Genomic DNA, 8,625 nt, shown 5'->3' on the forward strand with positions numbered 1-8,625 from the left:
GCGCTGTATGGTGGCGGTAATGCCATCTCCCCTCTTGTGTCTTGCCACTCCTGTTGCACCCTTCCTCCGCTTCGACACACTAGGGCAATGTGTCCCATTTTTCCACACGTTCCAACATGGCTGGTTTGTTCCCCCAAACCTAGAGGGTCCCCTGTTGTATCCCCCCCTGTGGTATCTGAATTCCAACCCCTCTTCCTCATTGTGCAGCGCCTCTTCCTCGTGGCCAATAATTATATTCTGCCCTTGCTGCAAAATTAACTCACGCCATAATCAGTCCTTGGTGTGAGTCTTGTGCGACCCCTCCCTTTCCACTTGTCAATACTGCGGCTTCCATGGAAAATGTTGATAGCACTTCTGAACTAGCTTTGCTTTCTTTATTCTTCTCTCCTCAAGCTTCTTTCTCACCTTCTCTTGTAGTAGTCAGCAATGATGAACTATTGTCAGCTGAATCTCTGGCCACTGTTTTGCTTCCATCCCCACTAGTTTCTTTATTTGTGTCTGTACTTGCTCGGGCAACCCTTGACACAGTATGTGATATGATATGATATGGCATTTATAACGCGCCTATACACAAGTGTTTCAAGGCACGATAAATGTGATGTGATAAAAAATAGCTATGGTTTTGTCCTGTGGTTTTCGCATTTGGAGACGCCAACGCTCTTCAATCTCCTGAATGTATGCAGGAGGGTCCTCATCATCACGTATCTTATGCACCATGATCGCACCCATGTCTGATGTGTCTGGGTACTGTACTCTGAGTGCTCTCTGCACGGCAGTCCTGCAAATTGTTAAACAGAGCTCCATCATTATCTGTGTTTTGCACAGTCCCTCTGGGGTACCCGGCTCATCTCCAAATATCATCAGCCCTTTTCAGAATGATAGCTTCGAGGAGACTCTTAATGTCGCCAACTGCCAGTGCCACTACTGACGTCATTCTTTCTAGTTCGTAAATCCACTTCCCCGCCCCCAATAACAATTTCGGCAGTTTACACCTTAAATTATCTTTGTCCATTTGTGGCCACGGTATGTATTGTGGCTGCCCTCATGCCTTCTCTAATAATGGGAACTGTGACACTCCTACGTTGTCTCGGGGTTCAGAAAAACTTTGTTTTGGTAAATCCGCCTGTCATGCTCACTTTCCTATGTCCCGCCAGTGTCCTTAATCTATTTGCATAGGGGGTTATTCCTTCAATACTATGCAATTGTTCCATCGGCTGCTTGCGGTGCGCTGTGGGTTTGGCTGCCTCTCCTTCTGGTTCTTCTAAATCTAACCACTCTCTTTCCCTATCTGGATTTACTTCCGCTGATGGGCCTTGCCCTGCTTCTTCTCCCTCCTCATGATCACTACCAGACCTCTCTTTGTCTGAGCATATCGTCACTCAATTGTCATCGCTTTCTTCGTCTTCTCTAGGCTCGAAGTCTAGCTGCTTCAGAGGGTTTGCCCCACATATTCCTTTCAGAGCCTGTTTCAGTAGACTCGCCTCTCTTGGTGTAGGTCCTACTACACTCCTTTTCAAGATACAGGTGCCCCCACTGTCCCTTCTGCTCCTACATAGGTTGCCAATCCTCCTACGTATGGCTGGTCCTTCATCTGGAAGAGTATGATACTTCACTATATATTCCACCTCTCGAGTGCGCCTCTCTAAACTTCTATCTTCGGCCCGTTCCTGTTCCAGACATTTCACCTACCCTTGAAGTGTGCACTCCTTAACATGTCTTTGCACTACTTTCCACCATCTTTCTCTGTTCCATTCTATTTGCCTTTCTTTTTCTTCTTCTATCTCACTAGCGTTCTTTCCTTCTACTTCCCATTGCTTTCTCTCTCTGCCTTCCCTCTCTCTTTTCTTTTTTCTTACTTCTACTTCCCTCCTTATTCCTTCCTGTCATTTCTTCTCTCTTTCTTGTTTCGCCTTTCTTTCACTTCCTTCATTATTTTGCCCCACTCCCTTTCTTCCTCTTCCAACTTCCTTCTCTGCTGTGCCTCTGATTTCTCCTTTTCCCTTCATCTCTTAGCTTCCCCATCTTCATCCTTCAGGTCTTCCATGTTCCTTCCCTCCAGTTTAAGTAATATTTGTCCTCCAAGCCACTAATTTGGTGTTATCGCTGCTTCCTCCTTACCCCTTAGCTGGTCTTTTTGTCTCTGGATTTCTTGCTCTGCCTCAGTTAACCTAGCCTGCAACTAGTAATGCTCATTGTATTCATTGCACATGGGCAGACTCTACTGGGTGCTTAATTTAGCTCCACCAATGACATATTCATTACTATAAGAGGGTGGCGTATATCTGTTGTTAGTATACCCTGGCGCTGTTTTTAACCCTTTGAGTGGGTAAAATCCCTGCCCTTCATTAGGCCGATTGATATTCTGGGGAGGGGGAGGAGGAGCCCTCTCCTTTCTGTTGGTAAAGCATCCACTCCTTTTGGGGCAGTTCTTCCACCTCGTCCCCAAACATCTTCCATAACTTTAAAATGGCCAATCTCTTTTGCAGTTTTTTTCCCCTTATATGCAGCATGTAAATATGTGGTCATGTGTTGCAGTACTACTTTGGAAAGGCTGCCCTCTTGGGGCCAGGGCAGGAACATCTTATCTGATGTCACCCCTACCCACTGAGCGTTGTACTTCTGGATTTTGTCCTTGTACCTTGGTAAAAGGCACAAGAGGAGTGTCTCCTCCCATAATGGAACGTCACGGTCTTGACTGCCAATACTTACTGTAAAGAGCCGCTCTTAACTTTTCCCTCCCCCTACATGTTTTCTTCACTCTCTTTTATCACCACTATTATCCTCAATTGTAACTACTTTCTCCACCTTTCCTCATGCCTTTTGACTTCAACACCACCAATTCAGGTGCGTTCCACTGCTCAAAAACCTCCTGTCCTTGGATCCAATCCAAAAAACCACACTCTACAATATAAACCACTTATCTACAAAGTCGTTTTTCCTCCTGAACCTACTTTTCACCTTCTCCGCTGATGCCAGCAATCTTTACACATATGGCTGCAACACACATAACAACACAACAATAAACAACCCCCCAGATTCACTGCCGTCTTCATGCTCGCCAAGCAAGGTAGCCTCCTGTATTTGTTCCACCCCACCACTGGGGTTTATCAAGTAGTCTTCCCTAGTCCTTAACAGAGCATCACCAATAATCAATATTCAATACCCTGTACCAGGGTTTACTATGAGATCTTCCAGAACTCTTGTTCTCAGCTATTCACTTCTTCAATCTCTATCATACATATATATTCAGTGAAAAAACTTTGTTAAAGGGACATTATGGTTAAGTTGCACTAATAAAAACATATGATGTCATGGTTACAAGTAATACCGAAAAACCCCAGAAATTTGCCAGACATCTGTGATGTCATATTTGATGTCCTGGGTGTTAGTGTTAGCAGTGCACAGTGGTGGCGGGAGTTATGGTTGCTTAGTTTACAATAACTGGCGAATTTCTAGGTTTTTTCAGTTTTGCTTGTTACCAGAATGTCCCCTTAACAAAGTTTTTTCATTGAATTTCATAGGTTTTTTTAGTGCAACTTAACCATAATGTCCCTTTAACAAAAGTTTTTTCACTGAATTTCATGGGTTTTTACTAGTGCACGCTAATTTGCTACAACTTTCTAATATCATGCTTACCCCCAAAATAGCAGCATTTTCGGCCGATGCACAAAGTTTGAACTTAAAACTGTGCATTCGTCACCTACTAGCAACATTTTTAACACTTCTATAAACTTTCTGCACATTTTTGCAGTTTTTTTTGTTCGCCGATGTTCACAAACATCTGACGTCATCGCAGATTTTCCAGACAGTGTCACATGATCACGCATGTGCAGCATGATGACTGCAATCCAGGACAGACCACATGCTCGGGAGAATATTAGCACAAATGCTATTTATCTTCAAAAATGTCATCAGCCATGCCCATCCCTCCTCCCCAGGAGCCACCAACACCACCACCAGCTGTAGGGCCTATACAACGGAAAAAGTGCAATGATGCAGAAAACAATCAAGAGGACCAGGAAGATAAGGTAGAGGAAATGCGTACCTCCAGCACACAGAGTTACCACCATTGGGGGTGTACCGAAGGCTAAGGCTACCAAGGTGAAATGTGATGAGTACAACAATATACTCAGTCACGGACGACCTGAGCAGTACTCCTACGGGGCCACCTCCATGTGCCGCCACACCAAATCCAAACACAGGGATGCTCTCAGAAAAGCTGTTCCTTTATCAGGAAGTAGTACGCTGCCTTCCTCAACCAATACTGCCACCAAAAAGGCTACTCCTGTGGGGAAGAAAATCCCACCACCTACCTTGCAAGCCATAAAATAGGCTGTTGATCCATATCTTTTCAAGACAACAGTACTCTGTGTATACTGCAACACACCACTCTGCAGGGGGGAGCAGTTTCAAAGTTCTTTCGAGGCTGTAATCAAGGAGAATGAGAAACACTGCCCCCTACCTTAGATTTAACGCATGCCCAACAACTTCCCCTGTCCACCTGCCCCTCCATATCTGTGGTTGGTGTCCCTTCACTCATTTCCCTCCCGCACCTTACTTCCTGGCATCTCCTGCAAAAAAAAAGAAAACGAACAGAAAATAAAAAAACACAAAAAAACACCTTTCACAGTTTAAAAAAAGAAGTAAAAAAATAAGCTTATAGACTCCATCTACTTTACATTTTTCAGTAAAGTAGTTAGACTCAATAAGATTCTCCAACATTTCCATTTGCATTTTCTACTATGCTAATGGAAATAATGGTCAATTGTATACTAAAGAAAAAGAAAAAAGCACAGAAACAATTTTCTGTCCCAAATATTTGTCTCTAGCATACGATAAGGACCATCATCCATGGACCTTCATGACTATCCACGGTCTCTGCAGTCCCCTTTCCAGGCCATGCATTATTAAAAAACCCAGACTGCACGCGTACACCATTGCACTGCACAGCCCTTCTACCCTTTTTACTGTTATGTTTGTAACACTCCCTCATTGCCTGCTTTCAAACAGTCAGACATCTATCCACCAATAACTTCCAAAAACTGTACATATAACCCTATCAACAAATTAAACTTCCACACACCAACTGCCACTTAACAATCTTCTAGAAATCTTTTGTATCTGCATTCCCCTTGCTTATCCAAATAGATTGCACACACTGCTCCCATACATGCACATATGCATTGTGCAGTTAGAGAAGTGCATGAATAGAAAGGGGACTAGGGATTGCCAAGTGCTGATAGGAGCCCAGAAGGAAAGTGCCAAGAAATGCCAAGATGGGAGGCCACTGGCTAACTGCTAGGGCAGAGGAGTCCCAAAGATGAGATACGCAGCCTCCATGCGGTACACCCGCAAGGGCAGTGCTAAGATGGCAGGGGAGGTGTACTGGTATCGACGAAATTTAGGACCTGGAACTTGTCAGGTTCATGAGGGACCAGGCAACCAGTCTCAGTAGCAGTGGTTTGAGTTAGCAGGAAAGAGATTAAGTCAAACAGGAAGAGAAAAGCAGAGATTTCAAAGGTTTCCAGAACTTAAGGAAGTCCAGCTCAAGTATAAAAGGAGCAGGAAGGCTGATCCAAAGAGAGGCACCTGTTGAAGAGAGATTCATGCCTCCTGCTCTCTGTTTCAAAAAGCGTTTCACAAGCAGAGAATTAGAGTTAGAGGAGCAGAGGGCTCGAGCAGGGGAGTTTTTAAGGGAAAGAATGTTGGCGATAGTGTAGTCGCAGGCCCCACAAAGCCTTGAAATGAAATGAAATGAAATTTTATTTATATCGCGCTCGTACACAAGTGTTTTGAAGCACGACCAGGGAAAAAGGGGGGGAACAAGGGAGAAAAAAAGAAAAACAGCGATCTTACTAGGCCCAGTGACGTTTAAGAAAGCGCAAGCGCAAGTGCATGGAAAAGGGAAACGGGGGGAAGTGCATGGAATGGGGGGAGTGGAAAGTGCAAGGCAGAGGAGAGAAAACATAAATAAATATTAAATCAAATAAATAATCAATAAGGTCGATAAACCATGGTAGTGCACCCAGCAAGTGGCAGGTGAAAGTTAGTCAGAAAGGTATATCTGATAAGTGCAGAAGAAAAGTGGGGGGACTGTTTGGGTACAGATACAGAACCCTAGTGCAGAGGGTGACCTGGAGGCAGTGTAGGAGGGTGGCAGGGTGAGCAGGTACCTGGGCCCGAATGAGAGAGGGTGGCCAGGTGCACGATGCTAAGAGAAGAAACATATCAAGAGGGGTGAAGGGGGGCAAAGGCAGAGGCAAAGAGGAAGGTCTTGAGATGCTTCCGGAACCTGAGATGTTTATCCTCAAGTTTCAAGGTGGCTGGGAGGCTGTTCCAAAGTGAGGCACCAGCCGAAGATAGAGATCTACCCACAGCTCGTTTCTTTGCAAAATGACTAACCCTGAGGGAGTTAGAAGTAGAGGAGCGAAGGTCTCGAGAGGGGAGGTATTGACAGAAGGATAGTTGAAGATATTTTGGAACCAGGCCCCAGAAAACATTGTGAACAATGCAGAGGGTTTTAAATTGAATCCTTTTATCTACAGGGGGACAATAGGGATTTCAAGGCTGGAGAGATACAATCTCAGGGCTTGAGGCCAAGGACAAGTCTTACAGTCCTGTTCTGGATTAGTTGCAGGGGGCGGAGAGGAGAGTGGAGGCAGGTAGTTTTAGAAAGAGGCTTTTACAGTAATCCAGTATGGAAAGAACCAGAGCTTGGGAGACAGTGAGCTTTTGAGGGAATGGGAGGAAAGGCAGAGTACCTCCAAGGAGGTGACGTAAAAAGTTTGACCTTTTGGAGACATCAGAGATGTGTGCGGAGAAGGAAAGTTTTGTTTGTTTGTTTGTTTGTTTTGTTTGTTTTATTTATTTATAGTGCGCGCCAGACATCAGGGCGCAAGACATAAGAATATGTACATCAGGAATCATGGGGATAGCGTAATTTACATGAGGGAATAAGTACATAGTAATGGGAAATTAATATACAGAGTAGTGTCCAATAGGGACTAAAACACAGTAAGTGAATCAATATACAGAGAAATGTACAGTAGGGAGGAATATTAACAGTCAAGTACATAGTTAGCAAAATACTAGGGCTGGTCTCTACGTATTAGAGGCATCTAATGGTATGGCTATAGCATGTCAGTTTACTTATCGTTTTCTTTCAGCCAGTTAGTCATATTCTGTCTAAATTTGTAGAGTCAAAGGTAACCCCGAGGTTCTTAGCTGCACAGGTGGGGGTAGGAGGAGGGCCAAGGGAGGCTGTCCAGAGAGTGAGAGGAAAGGATGGATATGGTGTACCAATAAGGAGGATCTCAGTCCCTTTGGCATTTAGATCTCAATGATACCTCATCATGGCCCCTGTTATCACCAGTATCCATCTCTCCCTGCTTATACGGTCACACCTCCATCATCCCCTGTGGATCCCGATGGGGCTGCACTCCTGGCTCTCTCAAAAGGGCCACCGGGAACACATCTGCTCTGGGCCAGCCAACCCAGGCCCAGCACCCGCCAAGGCACCCGCCAAGGCCTCTGAGCCCTCCACAAGTCCAGACGGTAGCCGGTAGTCCTTACTGCGCCGGGGTACCTGCTCTCTCCAATCACACCCGAGGCACCAACACAGTCAACAGGCCATTACTACAGGGCTGTGCCCAGCACCCTTGCGCTCCTCCAATTGCCTTCTACTACTGGGCTCTGAAGCCTTTGCTGTACCAACTCTTTCTCTGTACCCGGGGCCCCAACAAACCTCCAGTTTACTCAAGGTCACCTTCCGTCTCCGCCAGAAGCTAAATCTGACATGCAGTGGGGGTTACAGTGTTCCACTCTTCTCTCGTTCAGTGGGATGGAAGGGAGCATTGATTTATGCAGCCATCACGGTTGCCCCAGCGGTCCTCCACGCGCCCTCTAGTGGTCTCCAATAATTCCTCTTTTAACATAAATAAAGGGACTATAAACATATTTTTGCAGTACATGCTGATGTGTGTGATTCATCAGAGCATGCTGGGGCTGCAAGTTATGGTTGAATTGCCTGGAGTTTTAGGCTCTACCATGACCATGACCCTGCCCCCACCAAAACACCCTCATAGGTTTGATTTGATAGGTTATTTATAACGCGCTTAATACCCAGAGGATTCTCAGTGCAGACCTGTGTTGCTCTGTGTCGTCTTGCTTCCAAGGCAAGCATGTTGCCTCTGAGCTATCCGCTCGTTGTATTCCGCTGCACCTAGCCTGCATCCTGGTCCACTGTCCACTATAACCCCATAATGTGAGGAAAGGGCCTGTGTTCATGGCTTGCAGGCATGGCCAGTGTCCACAATCCATAGGGCATGGGTTTTGGCCATGCTGCAGGCCCCAATAAGCTAATCAGAGTAGACATTTGTCCTTGCTGGGTGCCAGGCCCACTGCCCAGACAACAAAGTTATATCACTATTTTTTGTACCTATATATTGACACTTTTGAAAAAATAAAACACAGGACAGATTTGCAAAAGCATGCTTTCAGGTCTTTGCTGATGCTCCTAATGCAAGTTTTCTGCAAACCCGTCCAGCACTTCAAGCTGTAGCCACAAGCAGATTTTCTTTTCTAATTCAGGCCTATCCTGTTTTCGAAAATGTTACCACATAGCTG

This window comes from Ambystoma mexicanum, chromosome 9 (genome assembly GCF_040938575.1).
Source record: "Ambystoma mexicanum isolate Mex_15411 chromosome 9, UKY_AmexF1_1, whole genome shotgun sequence".
Taxonomy (NCBI): domain Eukaryota; kingdom Metazoa; phylum Chordata; class Amphibia; order Caudata; family Ambystomatidae; genus Ambystoma; species Ambystoma mexicanum.